General features: G+C 37.4%; 1 protein-coding gene across 1 annotated transcript in view; it reads left to right on the top strand.

Annotated features, from left to right (window-relative positions):
* The window catches only part of TENM3 (teneurin transmembrane protein 3), a 1,016,736-nt gene that overhangs the window by 205,124 nt on the left and 789,007 nt on the right, over nt 1–22,605 (top strand). The window lies entirely within an intron of this gene.

The following is a 22,605-nucleotide window of genomic DNA, read 5'->3' as shown; positions in this document are numbered from 1 at the left end:
TTTTAAACTGAAGTAATTGCTTCTTGCTCAGCAATGGTTTTCATTTATGAGTGTTTATCCTCAGCAAATGGAAAGTATGGTTAATCTAAGTTAAAAATGGGTACTTTAAATAGCTCTAATTACATTCTGTTTATATTTGTATGTATAAGACACTTAAGATTTAATTGGTAGCAGTTCTAACAAACCATAATGTTTATTAGCTGGTTTTAAATTATTGTTATCGATGGCAATGGAACGAGAAAATAAATGACTTGTCTACTATAAAACACAGTAAATAAAAGATGGATCAGGTTTAAAACGATGATTTTTTAGCATATCTTCAAATTTTAAATGAATTTATTCCAAAGAGGTTACATAAAGCAAATTCTTCCTTATCTTTCTTTTTCACTTAAACTTTAAAGGTACAGAAGAAAGGTAGTGTCTAATGTTATCAAGCTAGTTGGATTTTTATTTTCAAAAATTATTAAGATCTCACTGTTCAAGTGTCAGAACAGAAGGGACTTGATTTTACATTTTAATTCATGTTTATTTTACTAAGATAGTAAAGAAAAAAGATAGAGTTCTTTGTTCTTTAGAAAAAGAAAATTTTTACTAAGAAGAAAGATAAACATCAGAAATAATAGGTTGATTTTTCTTAAATGTTAAAACCCATTTGTTTTAGGTTGATGTCATGCTAGCTTAAATCAATTTAATTTGCTTATACTCTGCATTTTGATCAAGCAGAAAAGGCTTGCTTGGATAATGCCTCCTTTTTCTGAAATCTGTGAAAGGTCTTCACTTATCTTTGGGGAAAACTTCTGAATTACACATGAGTTTTACTTAGTGAATTAAGAGACTCACAGGCACTTTATTGACATTTTATTTCCTATTCATTTTATGGGGATTTTTAAGATCTGGAAAATAAAGTACAAAAGACAATTTATTAATAACAACACCTGTATCTCTGTGGAATTATTAATATAAGCATTTATAATTTTTTTAATTACCAGAAATTTGTAAAATTATTAGTGTTGTTTTATAAATAAGGAAGTAGTAACAGAAATATTATGACTTCCCTCCATGGTCTATAAGTACTATAAAAAAGAAAAAAACACAGTTTACACCACACTTTCTCACTGTTGTTGTTCATTCACTGTCGTGTCCAACTGTTTGGCAACCCCATGCACTGTAGCACACCAGGCTTCCCTGTCCTTCACTATCTCCTCGAGTTTGCTCAAATTGATGTCCATTTGAGTTTGCTCAAATTCATGTCCATCGAGTCATTGATGCCCTCCAAGCACCTCATCCTCTGTCGGCCCCTTCTCCTCCTGCCCTCAATCTTTCCCAGCATCAGGGTCTTTTCAGTGAATCAGCTCTTCACATCAGGTAGCCAAAATATTGGAGTTTCAGCTTCCGCATCAGTTCTTCCAATGAATATTCAGGGTTGATCTCCTTTAGGATTGACTGGTTTGATTTGATCTCCTTGCTGCCCAAGGGACTCTCAAGGTCTTCTCCAGCACCACTATTCAAAAGCATCAATTCTTCAGCACTCAGTCTGCTTTACGGTCCAACTCTCATATCCGTACATGACTACAGGAAAAAACGTAGCTTTGACTCTATGCACCTTTGTCAGCAAAGTGATGTTTCTGCTTTTGAATATGCTGTTTAGGTTTGTCATAACTTTCCTTCCAAGGAGCAAGCATCTTTTAATTTCATGGCTTCAGTCACCATCTGCAGTGATTTTAGAGCCCAAGAAAATAAAATCTGTCACTGTTTCCACTTTTTCACCTTCTATTTGCCATGAAATGATGGGACCAGATATCATGATCTTAGTTTTTTGAATGTTGAATTTAAAGCCAGCTTTTTCACTCTTCTCTTTCACCCTTATCAAGAAGCTCTTGAGTTCCTCTTCACTTTCTGCCATTAGAGTGGATCATCAGATGATACCACACTTTCTTACTATCAAATGTTTAATTAGAAAGCAGTATGGGGACTTCCCTGGTGGTCCAGTGATTAAGACTCCAAGATTCCACTGCAGGGGGCACCAGTTTGGGAAACTAAGTCCTGAATGCCGCACCGTGTGGCAAATAAATACATAAATAAATAAAAATTTAAAAAGAAAGCAGTGTGGCTTCCCTATCAGTATAAGTGGGGATAATAAGAGTACCTACCTTATAAAGTTAGCATAAATCAAATAAAGTCAGGTAGGAAAGTACATGGAGCATGCTGCCCTATACACATCATGCGTTCATATTGTATTCACTTTATTATTCCCTCTAGCTCTGAGCTCTATCCCAAGAGCTATCCGCCACCCTAGTCTTCCAGTTCTTTCTTGCACAGTCTCTCTTATTCTTTCTTTCTTTTCCATTCTGATTGCTTCTTTCTCGAGCTTGCTCTGGAGACCTCATGCCTGAATATTAAGCTTCTCAATTGCAATCCAGTCTCTCTCCCTACCCAGCCCCTCTCCTGTATTTGTCTCCTAAAGCACCCAAAGTCAAGCCACCCCCTCAACCTCAAACCTGCTAAAAGATTCCTCTCCATTGAATACAGCCCCACATTCTCACCTCATGCCCATGTGGGGAACCCCAAACTCTGGGCCCATCACCTTCCCCTCCTCTCTTATCTCCCACGGAGCTGCAAAACTCCCGCATCCCAGCCAATGCTCACTGCTCAGCTCAGCTTTTCCTTCCTCTGCCTTGGTACCTTTACGTTGTCCTCCCCATCCTTCAAGACTGAGGACAGTCCCTTTCCAAATCTGCCCAAGTCTGGGTTCTAAATATATTTCTTTTTTAACATTCATATGCCACTTATCCTGTTGCCTCCTAGCATAAACATTCATAAACCTGCCTCCTCTCTTCTGTTATATCATATCCTTATTCATATCCTCAGCATGTAACTCAGGCCTGGTGCACAGTAGGTTCTCAATAAATATATGTAAATGGATATTTTTGCATGACTAAGTGAAAGCTGCTAATATTGGGTGCTGTATCTTCCATGACTAAGCATCGGGGTGTGAAATGACCATCAACAGATAATATATGAATTAGTTCATTCATCTGTCAGTTAGTCAATTACTCCATAAAAATTGTGAATGCTTTATCTCTTTTGCCCACCCCACATTCTTTCTCAATGACTATTTCTCTCTATTAACCATTTCCTGATTTCTTACTACATGTCATGCATGATGTTGGTGCCCGTGATGTCAGGGTAAACAAGACAGCGAATGTCACAACCAGTAAGAGTCTTAGAGGATAACAGGGAGGTCAAGCACAGGCAATCAGTACAGTGAGGTGTGATGATGTAACATCAGGGATTGTGTTGAGGGTTATGGAAACAAAGAACAGGGGTCTGACTTGGGCTGGGGGTCACAGAAGAGCTCCCTGAGGATGAAAATTTTAAACCAAGACCCAAGCCCAGGGTGAACCCAGCAGAAGGGAAGATTGGCAAGCCAGTATCATTACTGGGGACCTTGCTGGGCTCTAGATACAAAGAGAAGAGAGGAAAAAAAATTCCCTGTGCCAGCAGAGTTCATAAATAATAAAACAATCTGGGAGCAGTAATATGCAGAGAGCAAACAGTTGTTATAGAAAGGTAACCTGTGGAGGCAATGGCATCTAATGAAGTAGGGTGGCTGGAACTTACCTTTCCAAGGAGGTACCATTTAACATGAGATCTGTAGGATGAGAAGGAAGCAGACTTGGGAGCATTTGACACAGAGGGGCCAGCCTGTGCAGAGCTCTGGGGGTGGAAAGAACTTGGACTATGCAAAGAACAGAAAGAAAAGTCTCCATGGCTAGAAAAAAGTGGTGTGATAAGAGATCACCAAGGTGGACTTCCCACACTACAGAGGGCCTTGTAAGCCAAGGGAAAGAGTTTGCTTTTCATTCTAAGTGCACTGGGCAGCCACTCATGGTCTATAAGCAAGAGAGTGATGTGACCCAATTTATATCTTAAAGAGGTACTTTGCTCTCTGTAGGAAGATGGTTGCTAGGGTGGGAAGAACAGAAACAGGACATTCAGGGTGATGGTGACCAGGGTAGACCAGGGTAGGTCTGGTGGAGATCAAAGTGAAAGAAATTTCTTAGAAAAACAGTAGAACGAGATGGGTGAATTAGATGTGGGGACTACAGAAAGAGGAATAAAGAACATAAGGGCAGGAATGATCGCTATTGTGTGAAGTCCTTTCTGCTAATTCCATCCTCCTGGGTATTTTTCTTTGGATCTAGAGTTATCTCTCTTATATTGTGGCTCTACTACAGAACAGAGAAGTTTCTTGGATTCTTTATTATATGTTTAGCTCTTAACACCTTAAAACAATCTTGAAGGAAAAGGATGTGAACTTGGATCAATCTCAATGTGAACTTCAGTCTTGAACCTGACTCCTCAGTTATCCCAGTCCCCTTTCTCCCAAAGTGAAAATATAAAGACGCCTCTTCAACCTGCCTCCATCCCAGTAAAAAGACCATGACCCCACTTAAGACATGTGCTCAGGTGAGTGTGAAGAGTGCCTTTGAATTATCTCCTCTGCATTCCATCCAGTTCTTCTGCAAATGCTTCCTGTGTTATGCAGCAACCAAGGACAGCATCTGGGCTGCATACAACAGTCTTGCCTTGTTAACTTTCAGTTCCTACCATGCTTTGAATCTGGTTGTATAAATAAGAAAATCTAAGTGACTTCTGATGTGGAACTAAGCTAGCTTTCCTTGTGTGCTGCTGCACGAAGCTATGCTTGGATTCTAGACTTCCTAACATTTTATAGCTAGAAGGTCATGTTACTTATTGCCTTCATTATATAGATGGGAAAACAAAGATATAGAAAATTAAAATAATTGGAAGGATATACTATGCTACTCCAAAAAATCATAACCTTTGGAACCAGAAAAATCTGGAGTCTAATTCTAACCACATCTCTTTAGCTGAGCAAATTAATTAATCTCTGAATCTTCTTTCAATGTCTTCATTTTTAAAAAGAGATAGTAATTTCTATTTTGCAGAATCATTGCAGGGGTTAGAACAAATGTACATAAAACACATAAACATTTGATAAATAGTATCTATTTTAATATATTCACTTTCTCTTGTCCATGGCTAAAGAGACAGGGCCTCTTAGTAGCCGATAGAAGCCTAGAATTCATGTTTCCCTACTTAATGATCTTTCTCTACACAATGTACAACCTGATAAAAATTTTCATGGGTCCATGGATCCTCATCAGGTCTATTTGGAAATAGCAAACAAACATATCCCCCTCATGCCCACTTTAGGCCCTTTGAGACTTTTCTGTGCCCTGAAGAATCAGGTACACAATTTGTAATTTTATTTAGCAGTGAAATGCCACTGTGGTAACAAATACACACACAAAGCTAAAGCAATATTTCAACTCTAAGCACCAGCTCTGGCACCCAGAATAAAAGACTCTTTTAATAGGAAGAATAATCTATCAATTTTGTGAAAGGGCTTTTGGAAAAGGCTGAAGTCCTGCTGCAATAGGACGTTGTCCTAGTTTTTTGCTGAAAATTGTATGTTAGCACTAAAGTACAGAATTTCTTTTGCCTCAGCCTGCATTTCTGGAATATGCCCTACAGACAACTCTGTATTCTAGGGGTTAATAAATGACATCAGAAAGAGGGAGAGTGTGGAGCAAATGAAGATAACAATAATAATTATACTAACAGTCTTCTGCATTTTCACATTTAAAATACAAAACAAAACAAAAAATCTGTTTCTGCCCATGAAAGAAAAACTTCTCCCCTTATTTTTATTGCTTTATGAACTTTATGGTGTTTTATTATTCTAAGATATGGTTACAGTCCTAGTTCTGCAGTAGTGAAGTCATGTCTCACTGGATGGGGGTCCAGGGAGATCATTTCTGGTATCAGCCACTTGAGTGTGCTCTAGAATAGGCATGAAGCCAGTTTGTTCACCAAAACATAGCAGGATTCTAGGAAAAGCTCCTGGAGGTTTTGAAGTGATATCCTCCGGGGAGAGCAAGCCAGGAAGACGTAAGAATCCCAGAGCAATCTTTCAGCCCAGAGTATAGTCACGGCTGCCTGTAAGCCAAGAAGAGAGTTAAAATGGAAAGACTGGAAACACACTCTAACAGCAAAATCGTTTTGCACTTCTTACATGTTCCGTTTATTTCCCCCATTTGCTTTCACTGGTATATAAGAGCTCCAGCCATCTCAGCTAAGCTAAGAGGAGGGGGTTCGTATCTATTCTTGGGTCAGATATGTAAGGGCTGGATCTCTGGTGTGAGTGATCTCAGGTTAATTAGAGAACCCAAAGGCAAAGGGGTACCTGCTGCTTCCTCAGTGGTGAATTTTGGAGAGTCTTGGTTTTATTTTATTAATTTATTCATGTAATGTTCTTCAACAACCAGTATTTCACTTCAGTGATCTAAGCTATGTTCTAAATATTCCTTCATTTTGCCTTGACCTTAATAATAAAAGCTTTCAAAACAAAATAGCAAGCAATTGACCAGGTAGATAAGTATAGATTATTGTTAGGAATCGAAGCAGAGCAGAGTATCTTATGCTGCTGCTGCTGCTGCTAAGTCGCTTCAGTCATGTCCACCTCTGTGTGACCCCATAGACAGCAGCCCACCAGGCTCCCCCGTCCCTGGGATTCTCCAGGCAAGAACACTGGAGTGGGTTGCTATTTCCTTCTCCAAGGCGTGAAGGTGAAAAGTGAAAGTGAAGTCGCTCAGTCGTATCAGACTCTTGGCTACCCCATGGACTGCAGCCTACCAGGCTCCTCCGTCCATGGGATTTTCCAGGCAAGAGTACTGGAGTGGGTTGCCATTGCCTTCTCTGATCTTATGCAGATGTTCTTTAAGTTCTAACTTAGATTTCCTAGAGATTTTCATTGCACTCTTTTGAAAAGAAGCCACCAATAAAAAATAAAAATTATAATAATCTTGAAATACAGTTAAAAGATAACACCCCTGAATATACAATTTTTTTAATAATATAGAGTTTGGTCTGTTCTTTTTAAGAACATAAAATAGATGGTGTCAGTCCCTCTCTTACTCATAACCTGAGCATTAATGATTTTTTTTAACTCATGAAATTTAAATTAGCTCTAATGAACTATTTCAAATATATGGGAAAATACAGATGTTCTCTCAACTAGCTCATTCCATGAGCACATAGTTAGCTTTTCTAGAATTTTTGATTCAATCAGTTATCTTTTGAGTGTTTATTATATACTGAATCCTGCTTTCCTGAACAAAAAATAATTTCTGTCCAGTACAGCATATATTCTGATAGGGAAAGACAGATAGTAAATAATAATCATAATAAACTATATAGTGTTTTTAAAAATTTGATAGGCACTATAGAAAAATAAGACCAATTATAGGAAAGTATAGGGGCTTCCTTAGTGACTCAGATGGTAAAATATCTGCCTGCAATGCAGGAGACCTGAGTTCGATCCCTGGTCTGGGAAGATCCCCTGGAGGAGGGATCTTATTTTAAAATATTCACTTCAGCTGCTTGTATTGAAAATAAGGTAGAATCTATGATGAAGGCATTACCATAACCCAGGTAAGAGTTGACGGGGGTCTTAAAAAAGGGAATATAGCAGTGTTTCTGTTGGAAGAGGTCAAAGTCTGGAGGTATTTTGAAAACAGACCCATCCAATTTTCCACATGGATTGGATATGGGGTTTGAGAAAGGAGAAATCAACTATGACTTAATAGTTATTGGCCTAAAACTAGGAGTTACCATTGCCTGAGATTCAAAAAAACTACATGATTGGGAGTGGGAAGCAGAATCAGAAATTTAGATGTTGCAAATAACCTCTCAATGGAATTCAAAAAAATTGACATGCCCACCATGTAGGTGTGAGACTGTGCCTTGTGTGTATCCTTGCCTCAGTGTTAACTCCTGTGATCCAAGAATTTGTTCAATTCAATTCTGGGTTATCTGTAACCACTATGACTCAACTACCTATCCCACATTCTCTCCTCTTTTTTTCACCCCAGAACTTTTATTGGAAGTTTCTATATCTATTAAACTCTATTTCATCTTTTATCTCTTTTTAATTTCTCTATGCTGTGTTTTAAGCATCATTTCATTAAATACATCTTTTAAATTTCATCAAATATATCTTTTAAATTACAGTTCTCTCTACCTGTTGTCTGCTCTGTTATTAAACTCATTTACTTTTTATATCAATGACTATAATTTTCACTTAGAAAGATTTTATTTGGTGTTTTAGATCCAACCACTCTTTCTGTATTGGTGTGTTCTTTCTACTATTTGTTATTATGATGGCTATTTTAAGCAAAATTATTCTCTAATTCCTTTCTTTGCATTCCATTCTCTTGATTACTTGAGGTGCTGATTCTTCTTTTCTTACATTGGCTTACTGCTGCTCACTGTGAATGATTCCCTTTGGTCATTTCTAGGTTTTTGCTATTGCTGTGAGGTTATCAAAAAGACAGATGTCCCCAGTGCCTGGGTTGTTGAAATGATTCTACAGATTTGGTTGGCCTTTGTTTCACTGAAGGCTCTGGTGGCTTCACAGGTCTGAGATGAATGTTGGAATTTCTGTACCCTGAGTAAATATCTTAAACCTCCACACCTGCCCTTTGAGGAGGCTCAGAGTTAGAATTTCTCACTGGAGCCTTTTCTACCAGAGCACCAAAAAGACAACAGACTTCCTTGCCTCTTCCCTGGAGAGTGTGCAACATTTTTCTGGGCTCTTTTTCACAAAGGTGCAGTCCTTCCAGTGACCTGCTTTAGGCTATGCCTTTGGCTCCCTTCCCCTTCCTGTGTGAGGACACAGGCTGTAGATTTGTGTCCTTCAATGGACAGACACCTCTTCATCTCTAGGTACCCATCTGTGTTGAAAACTCCCCAGAGGACTTTGACATCAGTTCTGTTTCTTTTGTCTAGCGATTCTCCATTCTTTATTTTGAGCTCCATGGGTTTTTTTTTGTTTTTCGATATACTTTTTTTTAATTTTTAAATTTATTTTTGGCCATTCTGGGTCTTTGTTACCACATGTCTTTTTCTCAAGTCGCAGTGAGTGGAGGCTACTCTCTCGTCGCGGTGCTCAGACTTCTCCTGGCAGTGGCCTTTCTTGCTGCACAGTACGGGCTCTAGGGAGTGGTCTTCAGCAGTTGTGGCTGCCGGGCTCAATAGTTATGGCACATGGGTTTAGTTGCTCCGGGACACGTGGGATCTTCCCGACCCAGGGATTGAACCTGTGTCTCCTCCATTGGCAGGCAAATTCTTTACCGTTGAGCCACTAGTGTAGCCCCTTGAGTTCTATGTTAATGTGGTGTCTTTTTAAAATTTCTTCTTATTTTTTCTCCAGAATTTCTATCTGTTTGGAGTTATAAGTCACTAGATAGGATTCATGCAGTCACTGGTGATATTTAACAGTCTGTAGGACACATAAGGTCCTTCAGGTCTCCTAAATGTGTCACGCATTCGTGTCTAATACACCCCTTAGTTTCTAGATCGTGGAGAAGCCTGGCATCCTGGGGAGGGACCAGGGTGATGATTAACTACTAACTAATCCCCTAAAACTTTTATTATTTCAGCCATCAGTATAACTAAATGGGTGTGTATCAGCAAATATCAAATAGCATATAACTGAATGTTTTCATTGTTCTCTACACATAATTCATATTGTCATTTATAGCAATTAGATAATGAACTCAAAGGAAAAACAATACTCCAAGGGATAGAAGACTTGGAAAAATATTTGGTCATTAAATTATTCGAAACTATATGGAACTATCTTCAAGTCTATTTGATTGCTTTGTTTCTTGAAATAAGATAGAATGGGAAAAATAAAAAAACTATTTTAAGTCTGAAAGTCAATTTCGTGGACTCATTCTGATGCAAAATGAAATACACGATTATAAAGGTATTTAGGATTACAGTTGCTTGCATTTTAATTAGTTCAGGCACTCCAAAATTTAATCACAATAAAAAAGTTATTAAGTTCAGACTTTTGAAGATAGGTTAATAATGTTGATAGTGGTGCTAATTTTTTTTTTAGAAATTATAAAGGCAGTTTTAGTATGTTCGAAGAATCACATGGATTGTACTTGTAAGAACTGTCAAGCAATTTGGGAGAAAAACATCTCAGATAAATTTTTGTTTAATGTCAACAAATATAATTTGTATGGCAAAGTAAAGATTTTGGTGTGCAGGCTCTTCTACATATAGAAAGTTGTGTAGTACCTGGATCCTGAGTAAACTGTAAAACCCTGTATATATAGGCATAGAGGCTTTAAAGGTTAATGCCAGTGTTCTTGGTGATACCTAGAGGTGGGCAGTGTGTTTTCCTTTTCTTAGAAATCCGTTAAAAAAAAACCTGTCCTGTACAAAATTTCAGTTGTACACTCTGAGAATCTAATATATAGTATGGTAACTATAGATCTGTATTGTGTACTTGAAATTTGCCGAGAGTAGATCTTAAGCATTCTCTCACACACACACACATACACACAAGGTGATAGATGTGTTAATTGTTATCAACTTTGTGAAAATCATTTCACAATGTGTATGTGTATCAAATCACCATGTTGTACACTTCAAATATATTACAATTTTATTTGTCAATCAAACTTCAGGGAAGATAGGAATTTTTCATTTTAATCTGTCCTAAATCGTTTCTGCTCTTCAATGATTTCCAGCCCTTAGCCAACCAGGCATTAGACCAGAAGGTTCGGTTTATTCAGAAATTGCCCAACTCCGAAGATTATTCTTCTAGCATTAACTGTATATAAAAACAATCAGGGACAGAAATTTGCTATGAATTCAGTAATTTTGATGGGTAAATTTTTACTTCAGTACAAATTCGATATATATTTGAAAAGTAGAGGCATTTGCAAGCCATTATTAATTAAACCTATTTAATTAATCTATTTCTTTGGTACATAAACAGATTCTGGAGATTCCGTGCGTTAACTTTTTGCCTGCCAGGACCTGGAGTGAAATGTTGAAAACTGCCGTTTCATAGCATGTAGAAAAAAGCTGAACAAGTTACGTAAGGGCTTTGTAATTGATAGTTATCTGTGGTTCAGCTTCATGGTAGCCTGAGCAACTAACACTCTGCAAGAGCCGTCACCACAATGATTCAATTATTTGGTATAGCAAGTTTCTCCAGGGCCCACAGCCTGTGGCTATGTATGAAGTAATGACAACCATAGTGACTCAAATTAGAGCTCCTTCCTCATTCTCATCTCACAGAAACTCAGCCTCCTATACAGTGCTCCCTAAGTTTCTGGGAGTCTCAAGTTGGACCTCTCTTATGCCCACTAATAAGCCCCAACACACAGAACTTCGTCCAGTTCTGTCCACTGGCTGGGCCCTCTCTAAGAATAGGGGGTATCTCATTACTCATCAGTTCTGCCCTATGAAAGGCCAACCTGATGGCTGATATACTAGGCCTGCCAAGTTTCCAATTTCCTCATCTCTAAAATGGGCTTAATCATAGCTGCGCTACCTGCAAGATGATCACTTATTTTCACAATTTTTACTAGTTGTCTAAGCTTCCCCGGTGGCTCAGTGGTAAAGAATCCGCCTGCCAATGCAGGAGACACAGGAGATGAAGTTTTGATCCCTGGGTCTGGAAGATCCTCTGGAGAAGGAAATGGAAACTTGCTTCAGTATTCTGGCCTGTCAAATCCCATGGACAGAGAGAGGAGCTTGGTGGGCTACAGTCCACGGGGTAGCAAAGAGTCAGACACAACTGAGTGACTAACACTGTCATGTTTTTCATAGTTGATTTACAATGTTGCGTTAGCTTCAGGTGTACAGCTAAGTGAATCATTGCATATATATATATGTATGTGTGTGTATATATATATATATGTATATATACATGTATCCATATACATTTATTCATTTTCAGATAAAATAATAAATTGACGTATACACATAGGAAAGTATTCTTATATATTTGTGGTAGTTTGTGTACCTTAAAAATGAAGAATTAAATACATGTTTTTTTTCAAAAATTGTATTCCACTCAGTTCAGTTCAGTCACTTAGTCATATCCAACTCTTTGCAACCCAACGGAGGGCAGCACGCCAGGCCTCCCTGTCCATCACCAACTCCCGGAGTTTACTCAAACTCATGTCCATTGAGTCGGTGATGCCATCCAACCATCTTATCCTCTGTCGTCCCCTTCTCCTCCCGCCTTCAATCTTTCCCAGCATCAGGGTCTTTTCCAGTGAGTCAGTTCTTTGCATCAGGTGGCCAAAGTATTGGAGTTTCAGCTTCAGCATCAGTCCTTCCAATGAATATTCAGGACTGATCTCCTTTAGGATGGACTAGTTGGATCTCCTTGCAGTCCAAGGGACTTTCAAGAGTCTTCTCCAGCACCACAGTTCAAAAGCATCAGTTCTTCAGTGCTCAGCTTTCCTTATAGTCCAACTCTCACATCCATACATGACTACTGGAAAAACCATAGCCTTGAGTAGATGGAACTTTGTTGGCAAAGTAATGTCTCTGCTTTTTAATATACTGTCTATGTTGGTCATAACTTTTCTTCCAAGGAGCAAGCGTCGTTTAATTTCATGGCTGCAGTCACCATCTGCAGTGATTTTGGAGCCCAAGAAAATAAAGTCTGTCATGTTTCCACATCTATTTGCCATAAAGTGATGGGACAAGATGCCATGATCTTAGTTTTCTGAATGTTGAGTTTTAAGCCACCTTTTTCACTCTCCTCTTTCACTTTCATCAAGAGGCTCTTTAGTTCTTCTTCACTTTCTGCTGTAAGTGCTTGTCACCTGCGTATCTGAGGTTACTGATATTTCTCCCTGCAATCTTGATTCCAGCTTGTGCTTCATCCAGTCCAGCATTTTGCATGATGTACTCTGCATATAAGTTAAATAAGCAGGGTGACAATATACAGCCTTGACGTATTCCTTTCCTGATTTGGAACCAGTCTGTTGTTCCATGCTAGAAAAGGCAAAATTTTTCTTTTTGTTTTACTAGCAAAGTTTTACAATTCACAAACTAGGTATTTTCCATGAGTGTTTTTGGTTCAGAGATCTATATGAGCACAGGTACTTCTACAATCTGTTTGCATTGGTGCCATTTACTTTTTTAATTAAGTCATTCATATTTTTAAAGATTGTTGATAAAGCAATAAAAATGGTACATGATATTACCATTTTCTTCCTTATATATTTAACATTTCCCTGTGTATTTGGAAAATTTTATTTATAAAGTTACAGCAATAGGAAGTTAAGAAAAAAATAGAGAAGAAGGAAATCTGAGAGATATTTGTACCCATTTTATTAGGGAAGTCTTTGCTTTTAAAGTTCTCAAGGGGAAAAAAATGCCCTTTTCACTCTAATGTGTTGACCTTTGAGTCTGAATTAGTGCAGTATCAGTGGCAAAATCTGAACTGTAAAATGAATCTGTGAGGATTAAGGGTTTAGCTGTTGCATGGCTAAATGGGTCAAGCTCTCTTAACTGATGGATTTAACCGATGCCACCCAAAAGATGAAAAGTTTAGATTCAGACAAACCTGCCAGCTTTCAGTATCTCTACTATATCACACTTTTTCCCACAAGACTCACAACCTCTCAAGTTTTGGAAAGAAAAATAAATAAATAAATTCACACTTGCAACTTCTCTGCGGAGCCAGACTTATTAAAAGAAAGTGAGCACTTACTCTCATAATACCGATCAGTTCAGGCAGGCATGATTTTATTGGGTAACAAAAGTTTAAAAAATATTTAATATAACCAGTACCACTAGCCTGCCTTCCACCATAGAACAATTTATTCCAGCTTCAAGGAATGCTCCAACATATGCTTAACTTGTAAAGAGAATATGAAGTTCTTCCTTTGCCAACTTTGAATCACAGGGGGAAAAAAAGAACTAGAGACCACAGTGCTTTTATTAATCATATGCAGAACACTTTAATAGGATAAACAAGGATAAAGTGAATTCAATTTCTTGTAGCCTTAAGCCTAAAGAAATGCTTAGACACATTTATCAGCTGATGTAAGATCTTAAAAAAGCAAGTCTCAGACTCAAGTTTTATTTCTAGAGCTTACACGACTGCCTATATAATTTCAGTAGCTGCTTCACAGATTTGTCATCCATCTCACTCCTCTCTTAATTGTAACTACAAAGCCTTAAAAGTCACCCCAGTCTTATTGATATGCCCTTCAGTTCTCTACTGACTTGCTTACAGTGAAAATTAGAATGAGATGTAATGAACACCATCAGTGTTTCTAAACAACCATAGGTAAGCACATAACTCTGAATAGACTGGGAAAACTACCTTTATAAAAGCTCTTCTCTCAAGAGAACTGGATTCTCTGGTGGCTATGATGTAATCTCACCCTCCACCCCCTGCCCACCACCATAATGTAAGTTAAAGTGTGGATGAATGCAGATTTTTCCAGTTAATTTCCACAAAGTGTGTGTTCTCCTGCCTGGGTTTATATTGCTGCCTAATGAAATAATCAGCTAGTATGAGGTGGGGGAGTGGTAGTGCAAGAGGGGAGGAACCATCCTAAAAGGTCTATTATCCTGTCAATATATGCACAGAACTCTCATTAATGTTAATTAGATTTACCCGCCAGTATGAAGGGTAGGCTAGACCTTAAACAGCAAGTTTGAAAAAAACCTATCGAGTAATGCAAAACAAAGGGGAAAAAAAAATTAGAAATCATTCCTGCCTCCAAGCAACCTTAACTCGTGTAAAAGACATTTATGTGGTCGTTAACCCAAGCAGAAATTGAACTTGTCAGCACCACACGCAGAATGTATATAAGGGTAACTGTTCATGAACAATTTCTCAAATGAATTAAATACAAACTGCATTTGTTTCTACACAGAAGATGTACCCTGTCCATCATCATCTTAGTAGAACAATTGCAAGAGCTTTAGGCTTTCTAGCCCTTTTCTTCCCCCACGCTTGCCTTTAAGGTAGAATATGAGACATCAAAGAAAGAAGTGCTATTTAAGATTTGACTAATGAAAAAACCAAAGATCTAGGGTTATCCCTGTCTTCTCTCTTTGTCACATCACCCATTTCCAATCCATCAGCAAATCCTGACATTTTCCTTAAAATAAATTGATAGAACACTTTTCTTCACCTATGCCTCAACCATGTCAGTCCACGACAACATATATCTCACTCTGATTACAGTAATAACCATAACTTGGACCCTAACCCATCACATGAAGGCCAGAATATCCTTTTTAATATGAAAGTCAAAGGTTATCCTTATCCGCTTTTGCTCTTCAATGGCTGACTGTCTCATTCAGAGTGAAAGCCTTACAGTGGTCATGAAGGTGGGCACTCATCCCTCTCTGAACCTCCCATCCTTCCGCCTGCCTTATTAACCACATCTCTCAAGTGGCGCTGCCTTCTTGGGATTCTGTAGACATGCCAGGTCATTTCTGGATTCAACGCCTTTCTACTCACTGTCTCCTTGACAATCCTATATGAAATAGCCACCTCCATCTCCTCCTCTGCCTTCCTCTGTCTTATTCTGCCCCACAGGATATATAACCATAATATGCACACATTTATTAAAGTATCTGTCTGCAACTGTCTGATCTCAGTTGAATGTAAGCTCCATGAGGGAGCATCATCTCGGTTTCCGCTATTGACCCAGCACCCCTGACAATGCCCAAAACACACTAGACACTCAACAGAAATTTCCTGAGGAAATAAAACTGTATGTTGTTGTGTTAATTAAGAAGACATTATATTCATTCTCAGTTACTAATAAACAATAAACTAATCTTTTTGAAGCATCTGAAAATTTCTCCATGCTGCATAAGAGATTATGCAAGAAAATAAAGCCATAGGTCAGCTTTGGGTACCCTAATTTGAGTAACACTCCTTTTTCAGATTTTGGATTTCAGATTCACATGGATGCTTAAAAATATCATAAGTACTCAATGCCTTTCATTCTTGAATATCTTACTGGAAGCCCACATACATTTTTTTTTTTCCCCCATGATCATGGAACAAAAAACTACATATAGCTGATGGCCTCTTTTCTTTGTTTTTGTTAACCCTGGACCAGTTCAGAATCAGAGGTGCAAAGAGAAAAGAACTCATATCTTACATAGCATAATCAGAAGTGCTGGAAACGGGATGTTTAGCAGGAATGTACAGACTTGAATTATGCAACCTACCAGGTTTTGTATGTGATATGTTGACAGAGGTTGACACAGAGTGGGTGAGTACCGTGTAGTTGTCAGCTGTCATTAAGACTTGCAGTGCATTCTGTAGTCAAAATAAAGGAGAAATGACAAAGTCCATATTTGAAATCTACGCTCCAGCACAGTGGCAGCCTAAAGCATTGTTGATTGTGCTGTAGAACCCAGTCTCTCTCTGGTTTGCAGAGCACGAAGGTGGCCGCATTTAAGCTTAAACTGGCTATCTATTAACTAGTCACTCCTAACTGCATTAGGTTCTTGGTGGTAATAAAAAATACATTTCATCATCAAACTTTTATGTACTTTAGTTAGTTATACTCATATATAACAGAAAATAAAAACGAGAGGAAATCAGAGAAAAAAGGTAGCCAAAACAAGAGAGGATACCCATTATAATTTTAGTAGTTCAGAGAAACATAACAGAAACCTACAACACGATGGTAAAAGAGTTCAAGGAGTAGGAAATTATCCTTATATTATTGAGGGTTTTTCACAGCTTGCTACTTGTCTAGTAGGATATACTCTGTGTTTTTAAAGATACATATTTAAAAGTCTACAATATTACCCTATTATATGGCATGGTGTTATAGTTATAGAATTAGACTTTATTAAAAAAAAAAAAAACTGTGATTTATTCCATCCTTGTCCTAGTGCCTATTGTGTGTAAAGCAAGCTTTTAACATAAATGTAATTAAGGATGTGATCAGTGGAAATACTTTTATATTGTTATAAAGCTAGTTGTGTTGCCTTTCTTTGGGAACGGAATTACTATGTGTTTCTAAATTGGGATTTCCTTCTTCTTCCTCCACATCTTCTAAATTGTAGAGGTTGTAGTTTGTGTGATGAATAAGAGCCTTATATGAAAACTGTTGCTTAAGCCACACTCCATTTTAGGTAGACTTAGAAATTCAGTTTCTTCTTTCTCTTCTAATTGAATGAATAGACTGAGGACGTCTTCTACCTGTCTAACACTGGTAATTGAATTACTGTACAACACATTAAGTAAAGAAAATGCAAAGCAGCAGCAATTAAATTATGTTCTCATGTTCCAGAGAGGAAGCTCTTTACAGGTAGAGAATGAGGAGAGAAAAGGATGTAAAATGATGTACACTAATATCAGGAAGGGAAGAAAGCAGACATTTCACTAGGCTTTGAGCTAATCCTGCAAAGGACTAAAAAGAAATAACAACTCAGACTTGGCTTAAGTTGTTTCCGCTTTGGGGTACTTCCACCTCAGCCAACACACAGTACACAGGATACTTAAGATCAAGATATACATGTGTGGAGGCGGTTTCGTAGGTTTTCCTAAAGAAGGACCTGAAGTTTGGAACTCAGAAGTTTGCAAAAAGTGAGCAGTCAGCCAGGCAGGGCAGTTCAGAGCAGTTACGGTCTTTACTTTGACCTCTCAGCTCATCAGCAGTGTAGAGCCTTCATGAAAGATTTTTTTGTTCTGGCCTACAGTTGCATATGTTTACATTGGCCATGGCTTGATGGAGCTCCTCATGCTCCTGATTTCACATAAAGAGCTCAATTGAATTCATTTGACTCACACAGTGATCTTGAAAGGTAGACTTCATATTTTTATCTTGATTTTGTGTATAAATTTATGTGAAATACAATGGGTGATGTTGGATCAATAATGGTAGTACCACATATTGTGCATTGGCTAATTGGTAGATACTGTCCTAAGCACACTCCATATGCTATCCAATTTCATTCTCAATCTAACCCCAAGAAGTGGATGCTCTTAACATTCTTTGTGGTTTTGATGGTGATGAAAATGGTGATGATGATGACAACCTTTGCAAAGGTCAAGATACCATACATAAGCACCTGAACACAGAACAAAGATATTTTATACCCACACTCCTTGTATACATGTATGATCATGCATGCACGTGCAAACATACACACACATACAAACACACACACACACACACCTCCCCCACCACTATTATATCTTCTTGCCCAGGCTGTCCTCCCAGATCGATGGATATAGTGAAATAACCAACAAAGTCATACCTATTTATACTTAGACCTGCATGCATAAGTAGAAAATAGTGTACATGAAGGAATTTTATAAACCATGAATGGCAATATAAACTCAACTTTGTACCTTTTTTAACATTTTATTCAAGGTTATTGAGGTGTGATTTATCTACAATCAATTCCTTTAAGTGTATATTTCAGTGAATTTTGACAATTTATACATAATTTAACCACTATTACAATCAAGGTAGAGAACATTTTCATCACCCCAGAAAGTTTTCTTGTAAGCCTTCCCAGTCAGTCCTACCCAACCATTCTCCAAGGCAACCAGTGATCTGCATTCTGTCAGAAGAGATTAGCCTTTTCTAGAATATCATGTAAATAGACTTATACTGTATATACACTTTTGTGTCCATGTGGTTGCATATGTCAGTAGCATGTGCCATTTAATTACCAAGTAGTATTCCACTGAATACATATAACAGGTTTGTTTATCCCTTTACTTGTTAGTGGATATATCAGTTCTTTCCAACTTAAGCTACTGTGAGTTGCTTTTATCACTTGTGTACAAGTCCCAGTAAGGACATATGTTTTCATTTCTTTGGGACAAATACCTAGAGAGAAAATTGTTGAGTTCTATGGTAAGCATAAGGTAATTTTATTTAAAAAACTAGAAAACAGTTTTTTTGAAGAAGTTGTACCACTTTATGTTTCTGGTAGCAATTGATGAGAATTCTAATTGTTCCACATCCTCACCAATACTTCATATGGTTAATATTTTTAATTTAGACATTGAAATAAGTATGCAGTGATATTCACTATGGCTTTAATTTGCTCTTCACTGATTGCTAATGATATTGAGCAATCTCATGTGCGTATTGGCCATTTGTTTATCTTAATTTGCAAGTGTCCCTTCACATGTTTTTTGTTGCTTGTCTTTTATTTGTGAGTTAAAAGCATTAATTAATATCTTAAATACTAATCCTTGGCCATTGACTTCACTTTCATTTTCTTAATGGTTAATTTTGACAAATGTTTGTTTTGATAAAGTTAAGTTTCTTTTATACTTTCTTCTTTTTCCATCCTAAGAAATATTTACCTGTGCCAAAGTCATGAGGATTTTCTATGTTTTCTTCCAGAAGTTTTATAATTTGAATTTTTGTATTTATGTAGTCTGTTTTGAGTTAATTTTTCTTTATAGTTCTGGCTAGCATTGAGAACATTTTATTTTCCATATGAATATATAGTTTTTCTAGCATCCTATTAAGAAGAGTATTCTTTCCCTCTTGAATTACCTAGGCACCTTTTCAAAAATCAACTGACCGCTTATGTATAGTTGTACTTAGGCTGATATTTTTAGGTAAACATCACACATAAATATCGGACAAGATTTTTGTTTTTTAATCTCTTTAACCATTAACCAAGAAATTTATCTCATAGGTTTTGAGTAGGCTAAACTCAAAAACCACCACCATTTTCTTATCTTAGAACATTAATAAGTACAAGACTAGGAGGAATTCTTATTATCCACATTTCTAGATATGCAGATTTCCACTGATTATCTCACTGGGGAGGGGAGGGCAGAATTTAGCAAGGACTTGGCAAGCATTTCTATTTTCTCTTCTCATTTTCTTCTGTGCATCCCTATCACAGAGGTTGTAGCTATTGAACTGATTGAGCCTGATGCCAAGTCCTCTCTGAACAAGTGACATTTGGGTCCACACTTAAAAAGAGAGAATGAGCCTGGAAATTATCTGGAAGACCCAGTCCCAGGCAGAAGGACAGAAAGTCCTTTTATCAGCTTCAGAGGGTTTCTGCCATGTGATTAATAGAGGTGGGACTAAGTCTGACAGAAAGAGGCTGATGACATAAAGGATTGTCTGTATATAAAACAGGACATGGAGAGAGACAGAATAAATATTTGGAAAGACCCTGTGGGGGCAGATTTTGAAAGAGCTTGACTACTAGACTCAGCAGACTAGCTTAAATTGAGAACCACTTAACTAAGGGCCACCATGATAGGAAGGGAATTTTAAGGAGAATAATTCAAAGTTATCTTACCTATGTTCACCGCTCAACAATTAACTCTTTAATTAAGTTAATTTTCAAACTGAATTTGAGTCAAGAGTTAGGAGGTACCACAGCAGCAGATTATGACAGTAATGCAGAGTAAAATGGTCTCCATAGAGACAAAATGAAAGGAATCAAACAAGGTGGTATTATTGGGTTGCCAAAGTTTGTTTCAGTTTTTCCATTATATCTTATGGAAAAACCCAAATGAACTTACTGGTCAACTCAATATATACATTCAGCATTTGTATCCCTTGGTAACAAAAAATATAAAAGCAGTTCATATTATCATAATACCCACATGTCTTCTTCAATGGATACCCATGACAGAGTTTGTATGCCCATCTCTCATGTGTGTCTATATCTTTCTAATGTATGGTCCATGAGGGCAGGGTTTTTTGTTTGTTTGTTTGTTTGTTTGTTTTGGTTCACTGTTATATTCCAAATATCTAGAAGAATACAAAGCACATAGTAGGTATTCAGTGAATGTTAGATGAATGAAAATATTCAGAAGATTCATCTGGAATCAAAAAAGGATACTAAAAACTGTAGAATCTTCATCACTGTGTCAGAGGATATTTCTTAGATCATTTATACACATGCGAAGAAATCATCACTTGGCATTCCTCAGGTTCCCAAAGTTAAAAACATACTGAGGAAGTGCCTAATGTCCTGGCAAAAACAAACAAACAAACAAACAAACAAACAAAAAGCCACACTGCATAATAGATTTCAGATGTTCCAGGCCTTTGCTTTATGAATAGTCCCACAGATGTGTTGTATTTATCTGGACCACATACATTTCAGATCAACAGGCCACAAATGTTTATTAATTTAAACATTTTCTTGTTTGAAGAAAGCAAGTCAAGTTGTGTCAGTAAGGAGAGCTACTACTCTAGGATAATATCTAAAACAGCAGAAAGAGATGGTGAGTTTCTTTTAAATGTTAAGTGTTTGGGTAACTCTGTAAATCATTCTTACTAAAATACTGGTATTTGAAAAGTGATATTTTTTTTGCTTACTGGCTTCAATTGGCATTGCTGGAATGAGCAACCTCGTGTGATCTGCCACAGCAGTTCTGGATGCCAGCGTCCACACTGCATTAGAATGTTTCAGATTGTTTGCTCTAGTGTGAACCCATGTAGACTGTGTAAAGATGCTGTTCTGCATAGTTTATTTTGTCTCTCGGCCATAGAGCACTAAGCCCTGGACATTACTGTGTACCATGGGTTTTGAATTCCATGCCTGTGGACCATGGCCAGCATCACACACAGAAGTTAATGACCGATTGTTATCTTAGCCCATAGCTTGCATTCCTTTTGATAAGACTATTTCAGCAAGGGGGTGGATCACAAAGTACAGGATTAATTAAGGTCAAATCCCAATGAAACGTGCAATCTATTTTCTCAAGGAAAAGAACTTGGAAGAATCACAGGGTGAATTTTATATACCAAAACCCAATTTTTAAAATAATGTTTAATTAAACTTGAAGCTTAATTTCCTTCTTGTTTAAAGGGACGGCATAGTAATGCAACATAATTTAAACGTGCCCATAGATCAGCAGACGGGAAACATTTATCATTGCTGTGAACTACTGTCATTTACAATGGTGATGAACCACTCTCAACATCCTAACAATCCAAGCACATCTAAATCATCTAACTATGCTGACACTAGTTTATTAGCATCTGACAGTAAAAATTGGTCTCGGGGAAACCATTGAATTTAGGTCCAGGGGTGAACTGTTTTAAAAATGTGTATTTTGATAGAGAATGATCAAGGAAGCCAGCCTTGTGGCTCAGTGCACTAATCATTCCGGTTTTAATGCACTGCAAAAATTCCAGTCCCTATTGGGATTCTAACTCTAGATAAGATTGTGCTGAATTTCCAAATCTCCTGTAAGATGTGCTTTTCTTCCCAGGCTGTAATGCCATTTTTTTCTTAATTGTCTCCTGATAATTTTTCCTATCATATTATAAAGTCCTTTAGAAGAAATTAGCTTTCTTTGTTGGAACTCATAAGTAAGAGTCACTGAGCTCAAGTCCTTTGTATATTTCAAACTTTCTTTTAGACTGTTAGAAAAGGTAAGTTATGCTTAAGACTATACTTAAAATAAGAACATTATGATGAAAGTTGTCTCTTTGCTTCCTGAATATGGTCTTATAATCTTTCCTGCTCTGAGTCTATCTTTCCCAATATGAGTAGCTGCAAGGATGATTAAGTATCCCTGCAGAGAAAGTCGAGTGTGGAAAAAGTTCAAAGATAAATGACAGGTTTACAGGTCTTTCTGCTTGTTTTTATTTTTTAGGACCCTGTCATCAAGCAATAGGCATTAGTCTTTCTAGCTGGTGGGTGGTTTGTAAAACTATGTAAACTATTTGGAACATAAATACCATTCTAAAT

The sequence above is a fragment of the Giraffa tippelskirchi genome, chromosome 8 (assembly GCF_054371585.1).
Source record: "Giraffa tippelskirchi isolate mGirTip1 chromosome 8, T2T-mGirTip1v1.2.pri, whole genome shotgun sequence".
In the NCBI taxonomy this organism is placed as follows: domain Eukaryota; kingdom Metazoa; phylum Chordata; class Mammalia; order Artiodactyla; family Giraffidae; genus Giraffa; species Giraffa tippelskirchi.
The sequence above is the reverse complement of the archived record's forward strand: the minus strand, read 5'-3'. Positions and strand labels throughout refer to the sequence as shown.